Below are 26,258 nucleotides of genomic sequence, written 5' to 3'. Positions count from 1 at the left end.
TTCTGCAGGTGACTGTGTAGGCGTCGGGCGATTTATATCTTGTTAACTGCGGTGGGATGCTCCTTCCCTGAACGTCTCATTTTCATGCCTTTTGAGCCAGCCTCCAGTCTGTAGACGATTACTCATACATTGTGCACATCTTTCAGTCACTGCCACGGTTTTCATCACTATATTCCACATGGAAACGTTAGAGTCGCAAGTGGTTTGCTGGTGTGATTGCAGATATGGCTCAGCTCTATAGGTGCGTATTATTACTAGCCCTGTGCTAATTCATACACAGAATTTCTCTGTAGGATTTGGGCCCTAGTTGTTATCTCCGTTCTTGGGGGCTTTTACGTTGACCAGGGTGTATTTCTAGTTTTGTTTTAGCTTTTAGTTTATGAGGGTGACTTCAAATAGTTTATTGCAGAATTTAACAAAGTCTAGACCCTTAGAAACTACATTTTTTTTTTCAAATTTTGAAACGAAATTTCTTTCCCCCTCTATTCGTCGGCTCCATCTCCCTCTGCCTGTGTGCATATGCTCCTGCCCCTTGAATCCTTTATCCTTTCACATTATCACATTCACCTCAATGGGAGGCTGGTGGATCTGATTCCTGCAGTATTTCTTTTCACATTGTAACTATTATGTGTACCAAATCTGACTGAAATCGTTCAGTTAGTTAGAATGATCTTTTTACCAGTGGCTTTACTTGCATACACACTTCAAATATATTTCACACAATTTTTGCATATTTCCCGCGTACTTGTTCACATATTTCACCTGTATGTCTAGTGTATTTTGCTCTATAGTTTCGTTTTGACTCAGCTTAATGTTTATGACTTAGTGTCTCCTGAAATATGTTCTGTACAACGATATAGCTTGGCAGGTACATCCAGAGGTACATGAGAATATTGTTTGCGAAAAGCGTTCCAAATAGAGAGAGCTGGAAAGTAGTAGTAAATTAAAACGTCATGCATGGGGCGGCAGTTTTTTCTCGCATCCCAGTATTTGACGTCATATCTTCTTAACCATGTGCCGTACACTCATGTGTTTTGGTAGGTACATTCAGTGGCAGTTGTGGATATTGCTTGCAGGAAGTGTTACGAATAGAGATAGTAGCAACGAAGTAATAAATTTAAACGTCCTGGATGATAAAGATGTTTCTCACGTATTCAATGTTTATTACGTCGTATTTCCTGAACCAACTGTCGTACAATTACACAATATTTCTGTAATATGCAGTGGTGTTTGTTAATACCGTCTGCAAAATGTGTCACGGATACACTTGTTAGTAAAGAATTAATAAATAAAAACGCCATGTCACATCTGACAGCTTTACAGCATGAACAGCGAAAATGTGTTCGGCAGCACACATTTTTCCTTTCATCATTTCACCGTCATACCTCAGCAAAAGATCTAGCTGAAAACCCAAGGAAATTCTGGTCTTACGTAACATTGGTAAGCGGGTCGAAGGCTTCCATCCACTCACTGATCAGTCTGGCCTGGCAACGGAAGGCATCAAAACGAAAGCTGAAATTTTAAATTTAGCATTTGAGAAATCTTTCACGCAGGAGAATCGTACAAACGTACCACCGTTTGAGTCTCGTACAGATTCTCGTATGGAGGACATAGTGATAGAGATTCCTGGGGTTGTGAAGCAGCTGAATGGTTTGAAAATAAATAAATCGCCAGGGTCTTATGGGATTCCAATTCGATTTTACAGAGAGTACTCTACTGCATTGGCTCCTTACTTAGCTTGCATTTATCGCGAATCTCTTGCCCAACGTAAAGTCCCGAGCAACTGGAAAAAAGCGCAGGTGACGCCTGTATATAAGAAGGGTAGAAGGACGGATCCTCAAAATTACAGACCAATATCCTTAACATCGATTTGTTGCAGCATTCTCGAACATATTCTCAGTTCGAATATAATGAATTTCCTTGAGGCGGAGAAGTTGCGGTCCATGCATCAGCACGGCTTTAGAAAGCATCGCTCTTGCGAAACGCAACTCGTCCTTTATTCACATGATATCTTTCGAACCATTGATGAAGGGTATCACACGGATGCCCTATTCCTTGACTTCCGGAAAGCGTTTGACTCGGTGCCCCACTGCAGAGTCCTAACTAAGGTACGAGCATATGGGATTGGTTTCCAATTATGTGAGTGGCTCGAAGACTTCTTAAGTAATAGAACGCAGTTCGTTGTCCTCGATGGTGAGTGTTCATCGGAGGTGAGGGTATCATCTGGAGTGCCCCAGGGAAGTGTGGTAGGTCCGCTGTTGTTTTCTATCTACATAAATGATCTTTTGGATAGGGTGGGTAGCAATGTGCGGCTGTTTGCTGATGATACTGTGGTGTACTGAAAGGTGTCGTCGTTGAGTGACTGTAGGAGGATACAAGATGACTTGGGCAGGATTTGTGATTGGTGTTAAGAATGTCAACTAACTCTAAATATAGATAAATGTACATTAATGCAGATGAATAGGAAAAAGAATCGCGTAATGTTTGAATATTCCATTAGTAGTGTAGCGCTTGACACAGCCACGTCGATTAAATATTTGGGCGTAACATTGCAGAGCGATATGAGGTGTGACAAGCATGTAATGGCAGTTGTGGGGAAGGCGGATAGTCGTCTTCGGTTCATTGGTAGAATTTTGCGAAGATGTGGTTCATCTGTAAAGGAGACCGCTTATAAAACACTAATACGACCTATTCTTGAGTACTGCTCGAGCGTTTGGGATCCCTATCAGATTGGATTGAGGGAGGACACAGAAGCAATTCAGAGGCGGGCTGCTAGATTTGTTACTCGTAGGTTTGATCATCACGCGAGTGTCACGGAAATGCTTCAGGAACTCGCTTGAGAGTCTCTAGAGGAAAGGAGGAGTTCTTTTCGTAAATCGCTGCTGAGGAAATTTATAGAACAAGCATTTGATTGCTGACTGCAGTACAATTTTACTGCCGCCAACATACATTTCGCGGAAGGACCACAAAGATAAGATAAGAGAGATTAGGGCTCGTACAGAGGCATATAGGCAGTCAGTTTTCCCTCGTTCTGTTTGGGACTGGAACAGGGAGAGAAGATGTTTGTTGTGGTACGAGGTACCCTCCACCACGCACCGTGTGGTGGATTGCGGAGTATGTATGTAGATGTTGATGTAGATCATTTTTTGGGGGCCGTCAGCGAGAAAAAGTTTTGTACAGGTTCGAAATTATGTGTACAGTTTTTGGAAGTCTCTAAAAACTGCTTTTTCACTACCATCCCCACCCCTTCGATACGAGGGTGGTTCTTACCCCTAAAGTAACTATTTCCAGGTAGCAAATGATATGTGCAACAATTTTGTTGGAAATCGGTCCTTTTGTTTAGGAGGAGATGTATAACATACATACCTACAAATACGTTGTGAAGCCAAAATGTCGCACTTGAAGGCTGGCGTTCGACTTCTCATGCAAATTCAAGACAAATGTTTATCTGTACGGAAACAAGGGCTGGCAACACTCTCCAATCGTGCAGCGGATCGGAATGCACACAGGAACTTGTATCACCCCGCAGTACTGCATCAGCTGTCGTAGCTCAGTGACAGTTCCGCCCTGCGCATCGCGCGAGCAAGTTCCTCCCTCCACTACCGCACCGCCGCGTGTGTCTAACTTTCGTGTACTCAGTCTTGTGTGTGTATTGGCCAGTGTCTCATCGCTCTTGCCTGCAGGAGTTCCCTGTTGGTTTGAACACTAGTGGCAGCGTTCTCTGCCGATGCCATAATGTCTGTCATATCTACCAGGAATATTCCTCGTCGGGGTACCGTTCATTTCAGTTTTGACATGAGTACAAGTCATATCCAACCATGCTCTTTAGGAATTCACTATTAGTTCTTGGATGCGATTCGAGAACCATCTGATCACGTAGATACTCCCTATTTTGGTTCTGATTTATATGTATTCTCTGTGAAGTTCCAAGAAGGTTATGATGAAGGGTGCTTCTTCCAGTGGTGATGTTTTGAATACTGACGTTCATTGCGGTTCTCATTTCGCTAGCGATGACATGGCTGGTTCTATTGATGTTGAAATGAATGTTGCATCGGCGTCCTCTCTTTCAACCGTAGAAATGTCTGTTTCGGGTCCGCAGCTCGTGGTCGTGCGGTAGCGTTCTCGCTTCCCACGCCCGGGTTCCCGGGTTCGATTCCCGGCGGGGTCAGGGATTCTCTCTGCTTCGTGATGACTGGGTGTTGTGTGATGTCCTTAGGTTAGTTAGGTTTAAGTAGTTCTAAGTTCTAGGGGACTGATGACCATAGATGTTAAGTGCTATAGTGCTCAGAGCCATTTCAACCATTTTTTTGTCTGTTTCGGTGGGTTCCAATGATTTAACTGAGACATGGTCTGCTGTTCTGACTTTATAGTGTTCTACTGTAATACCGTCTTTGTCTACATCCCTATGTAGCATGCTTTTGTTAACTGATGTTATTCCTGGCAGCTTCACTGACCAATGTGCTGTTTCAGTGACTGTTAATCACGTCTTGCAGCGGATAAAACTTTTTCGCCCTGTTTGGAAGCTGAGCATTTGACACCTTTCTGGATGACAGCATCGCTGCCAAGTGGGGGCGAAAAGCTGTTCCTAAGTATGTTATCCCTCAATTACGGAATGTTGGGTTGCCATTGGCAAACATCGGCCACGCACTGCACTCATGCATTTTGGCTCTGATAAATCGGCTGAAATGAGAACGAATCGGGAATTTTACTATACTTTCCTTCGTAATCGTCGAGACATCCTTTAGAGAGTTAAGGATGTTCACCGCGTGAAGCCGAATATTCTGCAAATCAAAAGACTGCTCTTAGTTTGTGCACCCAACCACATTTGATTCTCCTGGATGAGTTGTTCTCTCCATATCATCTAATTCGGCATCGGACCCGACGTCAAAGGGTGTGTGTCAGCTCCATTCATCCTATCTATTGGCGTGACTGGTCATTCCAACTTGGTAGAATGCATGAATCTTTACACTGGAGTCGAATCAGACGATATAACGTCTGTTGATTTTACTTCCCTCCTTGATAGTATTGTTACGCCAGCTCTCCATCTACATCTACATCTACATTTATACTCCGCAAGCCACCCAACAGTGTGTGGCGGAGGGCACTTTACGTGCGCGCTCTAATCTCTCTAATTTTACATTCGTGATCTCCTCGGGAGGTACAAGTAGGGGGAAGCAATATATTCGATACCTCATCCAGAAACGCACCCTCTTGAAACCTGGCGAGCAAGCTACACCGCGATGCAGAGCGCCTCTCTTGCAGAGTCTGCCACTTGAGTTTGTTAAACATCTCTGTAACGCTATCACGGTTACCAAATAACCCTGTGACGAAACGCGCCGCTCTTCTTTGGATCTTCTCTATCTCCTCAGACAACCCGATCTGGTACGAATCCCACACTGATGAGCAATACTCAAGTATAGGTCGAACGAGTGTTTTGTAAGCCACCTCCTTTGTTGATGGAATACATTTTCTAAGGACTCTCCCAATGAATCACAACCTGGTACCCGCCTTACCAACAATTAATTTTATATGATCATTCCACTTCAAATCGTTCCGCACGCATACTCCCAGATATTTTACAGAAGTAACTGCTAACAGTGTTTGTTCCGCTATCATATAATCACACAATAAAGGATCCTTCTTTCTATGTCTTCGCAATACATTACATTTGTCTACGTTAAGGGTCAGTTGCCACTCCCTGCACCAAGTGCCTATCCGCTGCAGATCTTCCTGCATTTCGCTACAATTTTCTAATGCTGCAACTTCTCTGTATACTACAGCATCATCCGCGAAAAGCCGCATGGAACTTCCGACACAATCTACTAGGTCATTTATATATATTGTGAAAAGCAATGGTCCCATAACACTCCCCTATGGCACTCCAGAAGTTACTTTAACGTCTGTAGACGTCTCTCCATTGATAACAACATGCTGTGTTCTGTTTGCTAAAAACTGTTCATTCCAGCCACACTGCTGGTCTGATATTCCGTAGGCCCTTACTTTATTTATCAGGCGACAGTGCGGAACTGTATCGAACGCCTTCCGGAAGTCAAGAAAAATAGCATCTACCTCGGAGTCAGTATCTAATATTTTTTGGGTCTCATGAACAAATAAAGCGAGTTGGGTCTCACACGATCGCTGTTTCCGGAATCCATGTTGATTCCTACATAGTAGGGTTTCCAAAAACGACATGATAGTCGAGCAAAAAACATGTTCTAAAATTCTACAACAGATCGACGTCAGAGATATAGGTCTATAGTTTTGCGCATCTGCTCGACGACCCTTCTTGAAGACTGGGACTACCTATGCTCTTTTCCAATCATTTGGAACCTTCCGTTCCTCTAGAGACTTGCGGTACACGGCTGTTAGAAGGCGGGCAATTTCTTTCGCGTACTCTGTGTAGAATCGAATTGGTATCCCGTCAGGTCCAGTGGACTTTCCTCTGTTGAGTGATTCCAGTTGCTTTTCTATTCCTTGGACACTTCTTTCGATGTCAGCCATTTTTTTCGTTTGTGCGAGGATTTAGAGAAGGAACTGCAGTGCGGTCTTCCTCTGTGAAACAGCTTTGGAAAAAGGTGTTTAGTATTTCAGCTTTACGCGTGTCATCCTCTGTTTCAATGCCATCATCATCCCGGAGTGTCTGCATATGCTGTTTCGAGCCACTTACTGATTTAACGTAAGACCAGAACTTCCTAGGATTTTCTGTCAAGTCGGTACATAGAATTTTACTTTCGAATTCACTGAACGCTTCACGCATAGCCCTCCTTACGCTAACTTTGACATCGTTTAGCTTCTGTTTGTCTGAGAGGTTTTGGCTGCGTTTAAACTTGGAGTGAAACTCACTTTGCTTTCGCAGTAGTTTCCTAACTTTGTTGTTGTACCACGGTGGGTTTTTCCTGTCCCTCACAGTTTTACTCGGCACGTACCTGTCTAAAACACATTTTACAATTGCCTTGAACTTTTTCCATGAACACTCAACATTGTCAGTGTCGGAACTGAAATTTTCGTTTTGATCTGTTAGGTAGTCTGAAATCTGCCTTCTATTACTCTTGCTAAACAGATAAACCTTCCTCCCTTTTTTTATATTCCTATTAACTTCCATATTCAGGGATGCTGCAACGGCCTTATGATCACTGATTCCCTGTTCTGCACTTACAGAGTCGAAAAGTTCAGATCTGTTTGTAATCAGTAGATCCAAGATGTTATCTCCACGAGTCGGTTCTCTGTTTAATTGCTCGAGGTAATTTTCCGATAATTCACTCAGTATAAAGTCACTCGATGCTCTGTCCCTACCATCCGCCCTAAACATCTGAGTGTCCCACTCTATATCTGGTAAATTGAAATCTCCACCTAAGACTATAACATGCTGAGAAAATTTATGTGAAATGTATTCCAAATTTTCTTTCAGTTGTTCTGCCACTAATGCTGCTGAGTCGGGAGGTCGGTAATAGGAGCCAATTATTAACCTAGCTCGGTTCTTGAGTATAACCTCCACCCATAATAATTCACAGGAAGTATCCACTTCTACTTCACTACAGGATAAACTACTACTAACAGCGACGAACACTCCACCACCGGTTGCATGCAATCTATCCTTTCTTAATACCGTCTGTACCTTTGCAAAAATTTCGTCAGAATTTATCTCTGGCTTCAACCAGCTTTCTCTATCTATAACGATTTCAGCTTCGGTGCTTTCTATCAGCGCTTGAAGTTCCGGTACTTTACCAACGCAGCTTCGATAGTTTACAATTACAATACCTATTTCTGCTTGGTCCCCGCATGTCCTGACTTTGCCCCACACCCGTTGAGGCTGTTGCCCTTTCTGTACTTGCCCAAGGCCATCTAACCTAAAAAACCGCCCTGCCCACGCCACACAACCCCTGCTACCCGTGTAGCCGCTTGTTGCGTGTAGTGGACTCCTGACCTATCTAGCGGAACCCGAAACCCCACCACCCTATGGCGCAAGTCGAGGAATCTGCAGCCCACACGGTCGCAGAACCGTCTCAGCCTCTGATTCAGACCCTCCACTCGGCTCTGTACCAAAGGCCCGCAGTCAGTCCTGTCGATGATGCTGCAGATGGTGAGCTCTGCTTTCATCCCGCTAGCGAGACTGGCAGTCTTCACCAAATCAGATAGCCGCCGGATGCCAGAGAGGATTTCCTCTGATCCATAGCGACACACATCATTGGTGCCGACATGAGCGACCACCAGCAGATGGGTGCACCCTATACCCTTCATGGCATCCGGAAGGACCCTTTCCACATCTGGAATGACTCCCCCCGGTATGCACACGGAATGCACATTGGTTTTCTTCCCATCTCTTGCTGCCATATCCCTAAGGGGCCCCATTACGCGCCTGACGTTGGAGCTCCCAACTACCAGTAAGCCCACCCTCTGCGACCGCCCGGATCTTGCAGACTGAGGGGCAACCTCTGGAACAGGAGAAGCAGCCATGTCAGGCCGAAGATCAGTATCAGCCTGAGACAGAGCCTGAAACCGGTTCGTCAGACAAACTGGAGAGGCCTTCCGTTCAGCCCTCCGGAATGTCTTTCGCCCCCTGCCACACCTTGAGACGACCTCCCACTCTACCACAGGTGAGGGATCAGCCTCAATGCGGGCAGTATCCCGGGCAACCACAGTCGTAATCCGATCGGGGGATGCGTGGGACGAGCTGGCCGTCCCCGACAAACCCCCATCCGTACCCCCACAGTGATGCCCATTGGCAACAGCCTCAAGCTGTGTGACCGAAGCCTACACTGCCTGAAGCTGGGAGCGAAGGGATGCCAACTCAGCCTGCATCCGAACACAGCAGTTGCAGTCCCTATCCATGCTAAAAACTGTTGTGCGAAGAACGTCTGAACTAATCTACAGAGAGCGCAAAAATCGACACAAAATTTAAACGGTTATTAATATACATGATAGCCTAGTAAATGCAGTAATGCTGCTACTTGCGCACTGCTGACACACTGCTCGGCGGCGGAAGGAGACTACGCGATTTTACACTATTCAGGTACTAAAACGCGATGCTACAACTCTCAAATACTATAATACGCCCGAAATTTATGAATTAAACAATGCAAGTACCAAAAACACGCAAAGAAATTAAGAATTAAACTATGTAACAAATGAGTGAGCTAGGAGTATAAGACTTGCTGCTGCAGCTGCTTATCCATCGGCGGCAGGGAGCACACAGACTGTGACCAACCGACACTGGCCGTTCAAAACAAAAACAGAAGACAGACGACTACGCGAATTTACGCTATTCAGGTACTAAAACGCGATGCTACAACTCTCAAATACTATAATACGCCCGAAATTTATGAATTAAACAATGCAAGTACCAAAAACACGCAAAGAAATTAAGAATTAAACTATGTAACAAATGAGTGAGCTAGGAGTATACGACTTGCTGCTGCAGCTGCTTATCCAACGACGGCAGGGAGCATCAGGAGTTTTAGCAGATTTTCAACCTAATGAGTTATCTGATATGGTAGTTCGATCTCCTTCTGTAAACCGTGGGGTTTGTATGGCCTTCCAACACAATTTTATGTCCCATTTTGCCTCTGGTAGGAGATACGATAACATCTGTGGTAAATGAAGTGGTGCAGAGGATACACATCACACCCTCCTTTACGGTTGGAAAAATTGTTTTAATCCCCAAAAAGACGAGACGTCTGTCGGTCGATCATGTCCGGTCGATAACGCAACTCAATTTTCATTATAAAATCATAGCGCGGGTGATAGATAGCCGTTTTTCGGTCTTGCTTGCTGACATTGTAGCGCATGACCAAAGCTGTCGCCCCGGTCGTATTCTCCTGGGAGCTGTTGCTGTGATCTCATCTCGATTACTTCCACTGTCCGTTTGTCAGAAGCTTTACCTTTTCTGATTTTAATTATGCTTTTGACCAAGTTAGTAATGATTTTCTGTTGCTTGCGTTGACGACCGAGCCGTGTGGGTTCGGCCTTTTATCGACTTCGCACCTCGTTGACGATCTCTGTCTGGATCACTTTTGAGGTACGCCGGTTGTGCCATGTGTGGGGTCAAAAAACGACGAAGCAGGAAGGTTTTGTGCAGTGAGTGTGTGGAGCGAGTCCGCCAGGCACGTGAGAAGTTCGGAGTTCTGGATGGTACACGACAAAAGGAATCGGCTCCTGCTGGCCGGTGTGACCGAGCGGTTCTAGGAGCTTTAGTCTTGGAACCACGCGACCGCTACGGTCGCAGGTTCGAATCCTGCCTCGGGCATGGATTTGTGTGAAGTTTTTAGGTTAGTTAGGTCTACGTAGTTCTAAATTCTAGGGGACTGATGACCTCAGATGTTGAGTCCCATAGTGCCCAGAGCCATTTCAATCGGATCCTGCGAAGACGCCAAGCCAGCTTTTGATTGCCGGTTATTGCCTGGCGTGCGAAGCGGTTTCCGTTAGTGGGCATGATATCTCCGAAAGCTTACAAGAGAATTGGAGGTTATTTGGCTAGTTAGGAGCTAGTGACGGCGGTTAGGTCCCTGCGAGGCCTAAGGAGTTGAAGGACGGCAGTCATCCTGTCCAAGTTAAGTAACTTGTGTATATGTCTTTACCTCTCGCTCTCCCCATTCACATCCCCGCCTCACTCACTGTGGAGTTCATGCAACCACCACTCATAATTAATAGCAACTGCTTAAAGGTTATTTACTTAAAATCTGATCACTGAATTTAGGTTAACTGTAGATAACTATTCAGTGGCTGTTAATTGTTATATAATTCTGTACCTTTAGTGTCTACTAAGTGGTGGTGGGTTCACAATTAACGCCACCTCTTTAAAGGTCGTTTGGTTTAAAAAACTGCTCAATGAACGTTGCTAGCTGTAGTTAATTGTTCTTAAATTCTGTACTTTTTGTGTATAGTTAATGGCAGGTACCTCATAATTAGTGGAAGCTTTATAAAAGTCATTTTCCTGAAGTCTGGGCAGTCAGTCTTACTGTTGATTGTTTTTAAAATTCGCTTGACTTTAATAAAGGAATGATATATATTAAAGATGATGAACTCTGAAGCAGTTATGTGGTTACACCATTTCTTCTCTTAGGGTGACACGATGCCAAGTATTCCCACTTCAGTTCCTAGTTAAGAACTGGTAGCAGAGGGTGGTTATTCTTCTTTCTCTGGGAAGTACCCGAGGAGGTGGGGAGTGGTCATCATTTCCCTTCTTGTAACAGCGTTGTCAGTTACTACCTTACTTGAGTTAACCGTAAACTGCATTTGTTTAATTATGTACTGTATTCCTGGAAGGAACCGTCGCATGGAAACCAGGCTGTGCCGCGGATAAGCTACCTCAAGAAAGACCACCTTTTGTCTGAGTTACGAATTAGGCAGAAATCTGGCGGTAGTGCAGTGCCGGAATTGGCTGCTCGTTTGTGCAGTGCTGTGGGAATAGCCGTGGACCTCAGCCTCGGCTCTACTGGTGAGGTACGTGCTGTGCTCAGTGATGGTTTGGCGTCAGTGGCAGGACTCTGAGAAAATGTTAACTTGTTGTGGGACAGTCAGCCTACGTGCAAACAAGTGTATAGGATTGTAGTGCAGGCCACGCATTGGTTGAATCGTCTTGGCGATTTAAAGCAGGAATGCCTGTAGCAAAAAGAAAATGCTGCCATTGATAGCTTAACTGGCCAATTTAGGAATCTACAGGTAGATTTGAGTCCTAACTACGTTAGATAACCTAAGAAGTGTAAGCGAGATGGTCGGTGTAGGTGATAATCCTCACCGCCAGGAGAGTGGGCAGGAAACCGAGGGACCAGTGAATCTGATCTCCTGGTTTTGCGAGGTTGTCATATCTCATTTTGCATCTACTACAAGGAATTAACGAGCTTTCTATCGAGCAGGTTGAAGAGGTATTGAGTTTCATGCTGATTCATTGTGCGTTTCACATGCCATCGTTATTAAACTTCTTTATCCATTAACCTGCAGGGTTTCATGCAAGGTTTTCTCTTGCCCTTCATGATTTGATGCAGCTCATTGTTCAAGTATGAGTTGCAGCCTGGATCAGGCATGAGTTGGAGCGCAAGCATTTTTGGCTTCTTCAATACAACCACGAGACCTTGCCTACGTACACTGATGAGATCCGCACTGTCGTGCTAGCTCTGTGTTTGCAAGCAGTTGAAAGTGATGTGATTAAGACAATATTAGAAGGCCTGAAGCCTGAGGACCGGTTGTGTGTGGCTTATTATAGGAGACCTACCACCTTCGTGGAATTAGGTACCTTGGTTGCCGCCCGCATCTCGTGGTCGTGCGGTAGCGTTCTCGCTTCCCACGCCCGGGTTCCCGGGTTCGATTCCCGGCGGGGTCAGGGATTTTCTCTGCCTCGTGATGGCTGGGTGTTGTGTGCTGTCCTTAGGTTAGTTAGGTTTAAGTAGTTCTAAGTTCTAGGGGACTTACGACCACAGCAGTTGAGTCCCATAGTGCTCAGAGCCATTTGAACCATTTTTTACCTTGGTTGCCGAGATGGAAGGTTTAAGATTTCCTTATGAGCAACGGGAGGCAGGTGGTCGCATAGTTGTTCCATCTGAGAGGAATCATCAGGAGGCAGCGGGTAAGGTTAACCCTAAGGTCCGTTTCAGATGTGGTGGCAGTAGAGATTTTGTGCGGTCAGGTCCAGTGAAGCAGGATCCGTGTCCGAACATATGACGCCATAAAACAGCTGTGGGAAGAAGTACCTGCCTTTCTGTTCAGAACTGCTCCCACATTAGAGCAGTGCGAAATCTGATGCTTCCTTACGTGTGTGTCCACTTGAATAATGAGCCAGTGTGCGCTGTTTTGGATTGTTGGGAGTTCTGTTCCACTACCTGATTGTGATAGGTTCTTCAATTTTGGGAATTTATGTAGAATGCTTCCTCTGCGTCCCCCATCTGAGAGATGGACAAGAGGGGTAGGGGAGTCTTGGGGCAGATTAGGCATACTGCACTTTACATGGCCCATCAATTTTATCGTTGCTAAGAATTTGTCAGTTGACTTGATAACGGGCTGTGATTTCATTGAGCGTACCGGTCTGGTTGTTGATCATCTAGCTAGCGCGTTTTATTTCAGATTTTACCCTAATGGGAGGATAGCACTGTGTTCGTGTCGGCGCTCCCAACCGTTTTTGTTGGGGCTAGTTAATAACTTGCTCCGGGATAGTATCATTAGACCTTCGACTTCTCCCTACGTTTCACCCGTTTCTCTTGTTCATAAGGAACAGAGTGTCGATAACTGGCTAGTCATCACTTATAGGGCGCTCAACCAGACGAGGTCTTGGAATCAGCTTTGTTGCCTGACCTTCACAATTGCCTCACCTGGTTCACAGGTGCCCGGTGGTTCTCTGTACTGGACCACAATCAAGCCTATTTTGTGATACCCTTTCCCGAAGGTTCAAAGCAGTAACTGCCTTTTGAGCTGATTGGAACCTTTACAAGTTTAGTCGGATTCCTATTACACTGGCTAAGGTGCTGCCGTCCTGTCCCGTCTTTTGAACCATGATGTGGTGTTTTACAGTGCCACGTTTGCAGAGCATTTGGACCACCTTCGAGAAGTTTTGATACATCTTAAGGAGGCGGTGTTTACTGTCAAGCGTCCTAAGATTACTTTGGTTCGGCCTTGCATTTACTTTTTGGATCTCGAGGTTTAGGGAGTGGACAAATTCGCGTGACCCCCCCCCCCCATTCCCCCCCCCCCCCCCAAGTGTAAGAAAAGTGTGGCCAGATTTATTGGTTTTAATGCTGCTGCACGATGATTGTTCACCTCTCTAATTACTTATATTCAGGAGCCTGTTGATGTGAATGGTGGTCTTACTCTATCTATTGAAGTGTCTCTAGCTATCTTGCAGGGGAGTCCCCTAACTATGTCATTATTCGTGCTATTTCTGGAATCCTTCTCGCAGTCCATAGTTGCTCGACAATATGGCTGGTCGCTGTTGGGAGAAAGGCTCATAGCCCACGCGTGTGCCCATGACGTTATGGTACTTCTTCGTATTCATGACGAGACACCGGAAGTCAAGGACGTTTTGGATGCATTTTGTTTTCTTAGGGAAACACAGGTTAGTGACCGGAAGTGCCGGTATTCAGTTTGCGGAGATTTGATGCTATTAAGATTCCATAGGCTGTGGCGGTCGTCCGTCATCGATCTTTGGGTGTTATTATTGATAATTTTTCGATGACGATGGCTGCATTAAATTGAAAGTCGGACATGTATAGGATTTAAGGAGCTACCCTTGAACACGAGCATCGCTCCCTCTCGTTACTTCTTAAAGTTCTGATCTTGGAAATTTATGTGTTGAGTAAACCCTATTTTTTGCTCAAATTTTCCTCTCCCTGTGATAATATCCCGATAGTCATAACAATTATCGGGCAACATCACCTCGCGAAACTCTCATTTTCGGTTGCACTGTGAGATAGGTTGAGACACCAGTTCATTCGAGATTGGGGCATCCCTGAAGTTCAAACCAAGGTTTCTGATTTATTTCTTCTGTGCACTCTCTTAGCTTGTCTTCGAGTCCGCCAATCACATACGGTTCGCCTTTCCACCTGCCTCCACTCTGCGACCGTAGCCCCTCCGGTATATGTTGGTAGGATAAATAACAAATTAATGCATATTCCGGAAATTTATATTGGTGTCAGTTGTTTGGGTGTTGATATTATTTCCCACTCACAACGCAGGAAATTACAATCTGTAACATTTACTTTCCTCCAGATGGTGCCGTGCCGCACCATGTACTGGCTGCAACAATTTCCCAAGGCCCCCCACCTTTTCTACTTCTGGGCGATTTTAACACCCATAGCTCTTTTTGGGGTGGAACCAAGATTACTGACTGTGGCAAAGACGTTGAGGATCTACTCACTCAACTCGACCTCTGCCTCCTAAATACAGGTACCTCCAACTATTTCAGAGTGGCACATGACACATACTCAGCCACTGATCTCTTGGTTTGCAGTCCTGGCCTTCCCCCGTCTATTCACTGGAGAGTTCACGACGACTTGTGTATTAGTGACCATTTTCTACTCTTCCCGTCCCTGCCTCAGTGTCATTCCCCTGGTCGCCTGCCCAGATGGGCTCTTATAAAGGCTGACTGGGATGCTTTCACCTTTGCTATCACCGTTGTCACCGTTGAATCTCCGTTGCACGGCAACATCGATGAGGTGATCCAGACCAACACTACTACCATTGTTGCCACAGCTGAATATTCAATCCCTTGTTCCTCCATTTGCCTCTAGCAGAAGTCGGTGCCTTGGTGGTCGTCGGAAATCGCTGCCTCCATTAGGGACCATAGGCAGGCCCTCCATTGTCATAAGCACCATCCATCCCTGGAGCACCTCATTGCCTTCAAACGGCTCCGTGAAAACCTCTTCTTCCCAGGTTTCGACCAAATTGAGTCACCTCTACGGATATCAGACACCTGCAGGCGTCCCGGAATTTCCACCAGTCTAGATGTACTCATAGAACTTCTTTCAGAGTATTATGCTTACACCTCTACGTCTGTGAATTACAACGTCGTCTTTCATCTTCTAAAACAGCCAGGTGGAACGACAACATTTATCTTTTGCACCACACCACCCTGAGCCATATAATGCTCCCTCCAGTGAGTGGGAATTTCTCATTGCCCTTCCAATTATCCTGACATCCCTAGACCAGACTGCATTCACAAATGGTTAAACGTTTGTCAGCGGACTACCAGCACCACCTCCTTGCTGTCTTCAACTCCATCTGGAGCGATGGCTATTTCGCGTCGCAACTGCGGAAAAGTATCATCGTTCCAGCGCAATAATCTTGTGAGGTTCCTTATAACGTTCTGAGCAAGCTGGTCGAGTATGTGGTGAGAGTCTCGACGATCCCTCTTGGCGATACTAAATCTCGCTACTCAGCACGAGTGGGGTCTCCCGGTCCCCTTCACGATTTTTATATGGAACTTTTTGTCACTCCACATGTAACAACAACGCTGTACTATTATACAAATAATATTTTTTTCTGATTTTTCGATAAATTAGTGTAATCGATGTTCCAATTTGATTTCTTTTTTTTTTGTTTCATGCCATTATGTTAAAGAAACTGTAAACAATTTTCAATGTGAATATTAATATTTATGTCAAATTTCAAGCAATATTGTAATAGAATTGAAGTGTAACAAATATTGAAACTGTTGTAAGATGTTAAAGTTGTAATTGTGCGTCTGGTCCATACGTTGGCAATGTATTAGGATAAGTAGAATGCAAAACCTCTGGTGAATATGTAGAGTTGACAGATTGCCAACACTACGCACATTATTTAAGGGAGGCGGCCATTAAGCAAGCAGGCGGACTTGATGGTCTGAAACAGGATACTTCCTAAAAGCTATAAAGAAAAGTACGTAGCTGCTGGAATACTTAACTTTAATCCACCATTTGTATACAGCGTTCTTGATGAGACATTTCATACGATAACTATCAAACTATGTAAGGCTAATGGCGCCTTGCTAGGTCGTAGCCATGGACTTAGCTGAAGGCTATTCTAACTATCTGCTCGGCTAATGAGCGATGCTTCGTCCGTGTAGTCGCTAGCAAAGTCGTCCGTACAACTGGGGCGAGTGCTATTCCGTATCTCGAGACCTGCCTTGTGGTGGCGCTCGGTATGCGATCACACAGTGGCGACACGCGGGTCCGACATGTACTAAATGGACCGCGGCCGATTTAAAGCTACCACCTAGCAAGTGCGGTGTCTGACGATGACACCACAGAATACCCTGTCTGTAAGGGAGCGGTAAAAGGTGGATGGCAGGCGAGCGCGGGAAAATGCACACGGGCGCTGTACGGCATAACGGGCTCAGCAGTAGTAGTAGTCGGAGTTGGGCATTGGTCTGAGCAACACGTTCTGGATCGAGGAGGCTCTCCTGGAAGACGTAGTTTCATTGAGCCTCGGATATGCCGTTCCGACGCCTATACAGCATTGCAAAATTCCATAGGCACTAAATGGAAAAGTATTGCGACGCTAAGAAGAAGTAAAGTGCCGACACATCAAGAGCCATTGCTGTGATTGTATGTGTGCTCTGTGCCTTGCCATCTCGCCGCCTACCAACCGCCGCATTGATACGAACAGGTTAAAACTTTTAGTACTGTATTCGTATGGACCAGTGTTACTTTTGTTCCATACTGTTCAATAACAACTTAAATTTTACCAGAACTGTCCTATCATTTAATTATCCTCACAACTAACCTAGACAGGGTCCTTTCCAAATGTTGTGCAATCCGAGTGTCCCGAAATAAATAATTAAAGTTTGTGTTAATAATAATTACCTGCAGACCTGGCTATGTTAGAATGATGTTTAAAGAACTTCTTTTTGTTAATGAACTAATAGACGAATAACAAAGGTCTAACAAAGTTGGAAGATAATTTTGATATCAATTTAGAAATGAAGTTTAATTATTTTGAGGCAGATATAATGGTATTTAAATGAGCAGGAAATAAGATAAAAAGAGTAGTAAATCATAGATTGGTAATCTTGAGTGCATAATGATTTCAGCAATCAAAATTTTCAATACAGTGATCATAACAGTTTCAGGGTTCCCCCCCCCCTTTTTTTATTCATTTGAATTCTGAAGTGTTCTAAACTGATTAGACCAGCAAAGTTAAAGCCAATATAAAAACCAAAATTTATTAGTGTTTTATCTTTACTAAAATTTACATTTTGTTTGGGGCTCGAAATTACTGTTTCTAGGGTAACCTATGCCCTATTTCAATCAGACCAATAGACAGTAGGAAGTTTGGTAGTATACATTATAGTGTGGTGTTGTGTATTCATGGTTTTTCCATATCAGTATAGAAAGTGAAACTATCAGTTCAGTAGATTTTCTGGTTCTAAAATTCTACTATATTATGCAGTGTTACTATATGTTGCTTTGCACGAATATCTGCCAACTAGTACAGGGAAGAAACTCAGTTAATGCCTAATTAGGCTGGCGACCGTATTATTAACAACTGGTAGCATCTTCTGTGCTGCTTTTTTGTCCGTCCGGACGTGTAGTTGCATTTCAGACTTGCTTGACGTATCATTGTTATTACAGAGTGGGTGTGAGTCCGATTTGCCACCATTTAGGTACACGCGGTCAATATCTATACAAAAATCCTTTCTCGTAAAGTAAACCCCACTCACTTACCATAGTACAGGCTTTAATGAGTATTGTTTGCCCCACGCGCACGTTACACACACTTTCAGACTCTCATCGCATCCAAGAGAATGGGGTCCTGTGGGGTTCTGTACTGAGCGACGTGCTCTTTTTAATTGCTGTTAATGGTGTTGCACTAACAGTGGGGTTCTCCTTAGCGCACCTCCTTTATGCTCACGATTTTTTTATTTCCCTCTGGTCCTCTTCTATTGGTGTGGCTGAACGTCGACTGCTGGGCGCCATACGGAAGGCGCAGTCATGGGCCCTCACCCACTGGTTTAAGTTTTCAGCCGCCAAGACTTGCGCCATGCCCTTCTGTCATCGTCATGCTGTTCACCCCCACCCAGAAATTTACCTTGATGACCAACTACTTAATGTAGTGGAGACCTACAGCTTTTTCAGATCGGTCTTGGAGACCTACTTAACTCGGCTTAAGGAAAAGTGCTGGTGGTATCTTAATGTTATTTGATGCCTGAGCCACACCAACTGGGTTGATGATCGCCCTACACTGCTGCAGCTGTGCAAAGCACCTGAGCTGTTCCGTCTTGACTATGGGAGCCTTATGTCTGGCTCAGCATCGGCCTCAGCACTGCGGCTGTGGGACCCTATACACCACTGTGGAGTTCGGCTTCGAGCAGGAGGTTTCTCAACCAGTCCAGTAAACAGCCTCCTCGTAGTAGGTGGTCTTCCTCCGTTGCGGATTAGGGGACAGCAACTGTCAGGTCGTTTCTTACTGCATTTGACACTTTCCCTCTACCACATTTCCGACGAGTCCACTCACGAACTCCTCCATCCATGCCTTGGCTACTGCTTCTTCTGGACCTATTACAAGGCCCAAAGGCTCAGTGCCACCTGAGGTCCTCCGCTGGCACTTTTTCTCGATTCCTGGCGACTTCCAGGGCTCAGAAACAGTCTACACCAATAGCTCGATGGTTGATGGTTACGTTGGCTTCACTTGCGTTCACACTGGCCATACTGAACAGCGCTCCCTGCCGGATGCCTGCAGTGTTTTCACTGGAGAGTTTGCAACTGTCTCTCGCGCTCTCGAACATAGTCGATTCTGTGAAAGTCAGTCTTTCGTCATCTGTAGCGACTCCTTATGCAGCCAAAAGGCTCTCAACCAGTGCGTCCCTCACGTATAAGGCCAAAAAACCTCCCACGTGTACTACATCTTTCGCTTAGGCTCTTGAGAAGCCTTTTCAGACAACCAATGCTTCTACTCAAATGGAGGTAGGTTGTGTCAGCACTAGTACCTGCGTTTCCCAGTGTACTTGTAAAGTGGCAGTTGTTTCAGAGCCCGTAGACTCTCTGAGAACGTCAAAGAAAGCCGCAATTTCCACCACTGCCGAGCTCCTGGTACCTTCAAAGGCAGAGTAGTGTAAAAAATCTACCATTGCCTCTGCAGCTGCTACAGTAGTTCGCACAAATGCCTCCCAGGCCAAGAATTCAACTGGGAAGCTTCCACCACAAGCGAAAATGAGCGGTAGACCTTCAGACAACGTCAATTTCATTCGACATGACGGCTCTGCTGCCTCTGTTTCAGAGCCAATGGAATTTGAAGACATCCCAGGCCAACCATACTTCCAGAAGTTTGACCCTACACCCCTTGTGGGCACCCCACACTGGCAGAAAGACAGATTGAAAGTGCAACACCCGTGATAAATGGCTTCCATACTACAATGAAACATGAATATGTTCAGGTCTCATGTGGAACAACTGAAACTCCTGGCACAGGCACAACCCCTTTGCTTATGTTTAGAGGAAAAACATTTCAAAGACACTGATAGCCCTATGATACTGGCTTATACCATTCATCGAAAGGTTGACCTGACTGGAGAAAGAGTCGAGGGAGGTGTTGCTGTGTTTGTCAATAACACACACCTCTTCTCTGTTCTCTCCATGATTACTGATCTACAAGCGGTTGCCAGTGCAGTTCATGTGAGTCAAAAGATCACTATCCGCTCCCTGTTCTTACCTCCACAGGATGCGATAGATTCTCAGACTTTTGCGGGCCTTATTGAACAACTCACCCACTGGTTTCTTCTGCTGGGTGATTTCAATGCTCATAATTTATTATGGGTTCAGACTGTACTTGCCCCATCAGTTAAGCCTTGAAGAACATCATGATGTCTCAAGAGCTGTGCCTTCTCAACATCTGCTGCTCCATTAGTTTCTCGACTGCTACTCGATCATCCTCAGCCATCAACTTCTCTTTCTAAACTCCAGCACTTGCAGACTCAGCACTGTGAGAACAACAGATGACCATCATTACAGTGACCAGTTGCTGCTGTTTATCCACCTACTGATTGGAGGATTGGTATAACAGAAGCCAGCGAAATGGGTGATCAACAGGGCTAGCTGGACTCTGTTCGGCCAGCTGGCGGTGTTCGAACACTGTGACAGCATCCAATAACGGGTGAACTACTTCACATGAGTTATCCATTTGCCACTGACCTGTCGATCCTGAAGTCCGCAGGTCATCTTTGAAAGCGACCTGCGCCTTGGTGGACAGATGAGTGCAGTTCAGTATCCTGGACAGGTATGGGGCTCTTCAACAGTTTAAATGCCACACAATAGCAGATAACCTCACAGCCTTGCGAATCGCGTGACCGTAGGCTCAGTGCGTAGTTACGGAAAGCAAGAAAAGGTCATGGTAAGCGTTCCTGAACTCTAATAAGCGTTCCACCTGTTCTACAAAAGTATGGGAAGCCGTTTGGAGTAGTAATGGTAAAGTTATGGTAAACACAGCCGTTTACCAGTAGCACAAATGCTCGTACACTGATGTCTCCAAACAACAACCAAAGACATCGCACATATCTTGGCAGAGCATTTTGCAAAAATTGCTGCTAATGCAAGCAAGTATCTGGCGTTTCGACGCTATCGTGTAACTGTAGAGAGGGCCAAGTTGTACTTCAGTTTGAACGATTCTGGACCTTACAGCCTTGGAGTCGGCGCTGTCTGACACTTGGGATACTGAACACGGTCATGATCAAATCCCATACTGTGTGCTTCGGCATTTGCCAGCGGTGTCAAAGGAAATACTCGTCGCATATATTAATTTGATGTGTACACAGGTCACTTCAACAACCCATGGAGAGAGGTAATTATAATACCTTTCCTTAAACCAGAAAAGGACCACACATGTCCCATTAATTACCGGAGTATCACCTTAACGAGCTGTGTAGGAAAGACCTTTTGTCTGGTCTGGTTGTTAGAGAACAAGCATCTCCTCAGCCGCACTCAGTGTAGATTCCAGAGATTTTGGTCCTCTGTCGACCACCTGACCCTGCAAGAGGTGGCTCTTTAGCAGTATTTCCTATGTAAACGTCACTGTACTGACGTATTCTTTGATATCAGACACTATTTGAAGGTACAGCATTATCGTCCAACTGCATCAATGAGGCTCACATGGCCAACTCCCCATCCTAATATGGCCTTTCATATCACAGCACATTTTAGGACCCGAGTTGGTAACACACCGTCAGATCCCTTTGAGCAGGAGAATGGTGCCCCCAGGGCACTGTTTTAAGTACTACCCTCTTTGCAATAGCCATAAACAGTATCATATCAACGGCAAGGAAACCTGTACCGTGCTTCTCATTTGTGTACGATTTTGCTGCTTTCTGTTCCTCTTCCACTGTTGCAACAGCGAGCCCTCAGTTGCACCTTATGGTGCACAGGTTAGAGGAGTATGCTGCAAAGATGAGTTTTCAGTTTTCTGCAGGTAAGTGTGTGTGTGTTCATTTTGATCTTTCTCGTGTTTTTAATTTGCAGTCTTGCATATGAGGGACTCCATTCTACATTTTAGATGCCCATTGAGGTTTATGGGCCTCAGTTTTGGCTCCAGATTGTTGTGGGTGCCGCATCTGAGAGACCTGAAAGCCAGGGCCATAAAGTCACTGAACATCATAAAGCGACTCAACCACTGTTCTTGGGGAGTAGACAGGGACCCTCTGTTCCAGTTTCCTACTGCTTTCGTCCGTTCACGGCTAGACAGTGGGTGCGCAGTGTATGGAAAAGTAGGCCTTCTTATAGGAAGATCATTGACGCTGTTCACTACGAGAGGATTAGGCTTTTGACAGGGGGTTAATCAACCAGCCCATTTCCCAGTCTCTGTACTAAGGCCGGTGAACTGCCACGTACAATCTGACGGCAGCTCCTCGTGGTGCCTCAAGCATTGAAGATCCTCACAGCTTCGAATTCATCTGAATGTCATACTGTCCTCGTCTACCTCTTGAATACCTGTTTGCCAATCGTCCATGAGTAACGATGCCATTTGAGATCCATGTGCATCATGTGCTGGAGTCATTGGGAGTGGAGCAAGTACAACCTCAAATTCACGGTTTTAACCACCTCCACCCTTGTTAATGCCGAGGCCCAGAGTAATTGTAGGTCTGCCACAGCACAGAAGATATTGAACCCCTGCATATGTTTTTAATACATTATTTACGGTCATTTAAAATGAGCATCACTGCTCCATTGTTATCTTTACGGATGAGTCGAAACAGGAGTACTGCGTTGGTTGCTCTGTCGTTTTCCCTGAACCTGCCCTCAAAGCCGTATTGCCTCGAGACTTTTCTGTCTTTTACGTGCAGTTATATGCGATCTTGTGGGTGCTCCAGCAGATGATATGTGCTTGGTGTGCAAATTTTCTTGTTTGTTGCGATGCTCTGAGTGCCCTTCACTCTACTCAACGGTTGTACCCAGCAGATAAATTAGTACAAGAATATCCTGGACGCCATCCTCCAACTACAAGGACTAGGGAAGGAGGTGTCTCTCTGCTGGGTATCAGGGCAAACCGGTTTTGCAGGGAAGAAAAGAGTAGATGTAACTGACAAGGAGGCATTTCGCGATCCTGAGTTAGTTCGGTGTACCATCCCCCTGCATGCTATCACCTCGCTATTGACATAACAGATTCTTGTGTCGATGGGAGAATGAGTGGCTGGAAGTGACAGACAGTAAGCTCCGTCTAGTAAAGCCACAATGCTGTCGGTTTGCTCCTCCGTCTAGTCACATTGACAGGACAAGGTACTCATTATTCGTCTTCGCATAGGCCACAGTCCTCTGATACATGGCTTCTTGCTCATGCGAGAGGACCCTCCAATGTGCAGTGCTTGCGGCGTACAGATTATTGCGTGCCGCATTGTACTAGACTTTGTTTTATTTTCGGACGAGAGGGTAGTAGCAAATCTGCCCTCTATTTTAACTAATCCTTAAATGAATGTGGTGCGGTTTTGAAGGTTTTGTGAACTATCCAAATTGTTCCGGAAAATTTAGGCAGATATTTTTAATGTGTTAACGGGGTGACTGGCTTACCCACGTATTTTGTAAGCTGTCAGTCATTCACATTTCCCTATGCCTTTTTGGCTCTTCTGTGGTTTTACATCTGTTTTAACCCAGGTGCAGAACTTTCCAAATTTTTTCAGTCGTCGTCAGGCGTGTGAGATAGGCTGATTATGTGGCTCAATGCGAGTGACGGGAGTCAGTGAATGAGTGTTATTCTGAGGATTTTCTTCACACTGCGTGCAACAAGTTTAGCCACTTTACGCAATTCATTTGTTTAATGAGTGTATGGGCACTGAAAACCTGGTCGTTGAACGCCCATCAGCTCCAAACAAACGAACGCGCACACACACATACATTTATTTGTACACACACACACACACACACACACACACACACACACACACACACACACACACATTGTGAATTTCCAGCCCTTGCGAGCTGGGCGGATTCCTCTGGAACAGGGAGAGTGACTTCATCTGGCTCAGGGACGCCGTCAGCCACAGACAACTCCTGAAACGCGTTTGTCGGACAAACCGTGAAGGATCTCCGATTGGCCCCTTCGAAAGTCTTTCACCATCTGCTAAATCTTGGAACGACCTCCCACCTGACCACGGGTGAGGGTTCAACCGAACTAGGTTAATAATTGGCTCCTTTTACCGACCTCCCGACTCAGCAGCATTAGTGGCAGAACAACTGAGAGAAAATTTGGAATACATTTCACATAAATTTTCTCAGCATGTTATAGTCTTAGGTGGAGATTTCAATTTACCAGATATAGACTGGGACACTCAGATGTTTAGGACGGGTGGTAGGGACAGGGCATCGAGTGACATTATACTGAGTACACTATCCGAAAATTACCTCGAGCAATTAAACAGAGAACCGACTCGTGGAGATAACATCTTGGACCTACTGATAACAAACAGACCCGAACTTTTCGACTCTGTATGTACAGAACAGGGAATCAGTGATCATAAGGCCGTTGCAGCATCCCTGAATATGGAAGTTAATAGGAATATAAAAAAAGGGAGGAAGGTTTATCTGTTTAGCAAGAGTAATAGAAGGCAGATTTCAGACTACCTAACAGATCAAAACGAAAATTTCTGTTCCGACACTGACAATGTTGAGTGCTTATGGAAAAAGTTCAAGGCAATTGTAAAATGCGTTTTAGACAGGTACGTGCCGAGTAAAACTGTGAGGGACGGGAAAAATCCACCGTGGTACAACAACAAAGTTAGGAAACTACTGCGAAAGCAAAGAGAGCTCCACTCCAAGTTTAAACGCAGCCAAAACCTCTCAGACAAACAGAAGCTAAACGATGTCAAAGTTAGCGTAAGGAGGGCTATGCGTGAAGCGTTCATTGAATTCGAAAGTAAAATTCTATGTACCGACTTGACAGAAAATCCTAGGAAGTTCTGGTCTTACGTTAAATCAGTAAGTGGCTCGAAACAGCATATCCAGACACTACGGGATGATGATGGCATTGAAACAGAGGATGACACGCGTAAAGCTGAAATACTAAACACCTTTTTCCAAAGCTGTTTCACAGAGGAAGACCGCACTGCAGTTCCTTCTCTAAATCCTCGCACAAACGAAAAAATGGCTGACATCGAAATAAGTGTCCAAGGAATAGAAAAGCAACTGGAATCACTCAATAGAGGAAAGTCCACTGGACCTGACGGGATACCAATTCGATTCTACGCAGAGTACGCGAAAGAACTTGCCCCCCTTCTAACAGCCGTGTACCGCAAGTCTCCAGAGGAACGGCGGGTTCCAAATGATTGGAAAAGAGCACAGATAGTCCCAGTCTTCAAGAAGGGTCGTCGAGCAGATGCGCAAAACTATAGACCTATATCTCTGACGTCGATCTGTTGTAGAATTTTAGAACATGTTTTTTGCTCGACTATCATGTCGTTTTTGGAAACCCTACTATGTAGGAATCAACATGGATTCCGGAAACAGCGATCGTGTGAGACCCAACTCGCTTTATTTGTTCATGAGACCCAAAAAATATTAGATACTGACTCCGAGGTAGATGCTATTTTTCTTGACTTCCGGAAGGCGTTCGATACAGTTCCGCACTGTCGCCTGATAAACAAAGTAAGAGCCTACGGAATATCAGACCAGCTGTGTGGCTGGATTGAAGAGTTTTTAGCAAACAGAACACAGCATGTTGTTGTCAATGGAGAGACGTCTACAGACGTTGGGGTGACCTCTGGCGTGCCACAGGGGAGTGTTATGGGACCATTGCTTTTCACAATATATATAAATGACTTAGTAGATAGTGTCGGAAGTTCCATGCGGCTTTTCGCGGATGATGCTGTAGTATACAGAGAAGTTGCTGCATTAGAAAATTGTAGCGAAATACAGGAAGATCTGCAGCGGATAGGCACTTGGTGCAGGGAGTGGCAACTGACCCTTAACATAGACAAATGTAATGTATTGCGAATACATAGAAAGAAGGATCCTTTATTGTATGATTATATGATAGCGGAACAAACACTGGTAGCAGTTACTTCTGTAAAATATCTGGGAGTATGCATACGGAACGATTTGAAGTGGAATGATCATATAAAATTAATTGTTGGTAAGGCGGGTACCAGGTTGAGATTCATTGGGAGAGTGCTTAGAAAATGTAGTCCATCAACAAAGGAGGTGGCTTACAAAACACTCGTTCGACCTATACTTGGGTATTGCTCATCAGTGTGGGATCCGTACCAGGTCGGGTTGACGGAGGAGATAGAGAAGATCCAAAGAAGAGCGGCGCGTTTCGTCACAGGGTTATTTGGTAACCGTGAGAGCGTTACGGAGATGTTTAATAAACTCAAGTGGCAG

The sequence above is a fragment of the Schistocerca serialis genome, chromosome 3 (assembly GCF_023864345.2).
Source record: "Schistocerca serialis cubense isolate TAMUIC-IGC-003099 chromosome 3, iqSchSeri2.2, whole genome shotgun sequence".
NCBI lineage: Eukaryota > Metazoa > Arthropoda > Insecta > Orthoptera > Acrididae > Schistocerca > Schistocerca serialis.
The sequence above is the reverse complement of the archived record's forward strand: the minus strand, read 5'-3'. Positions refer to the sequence as shown.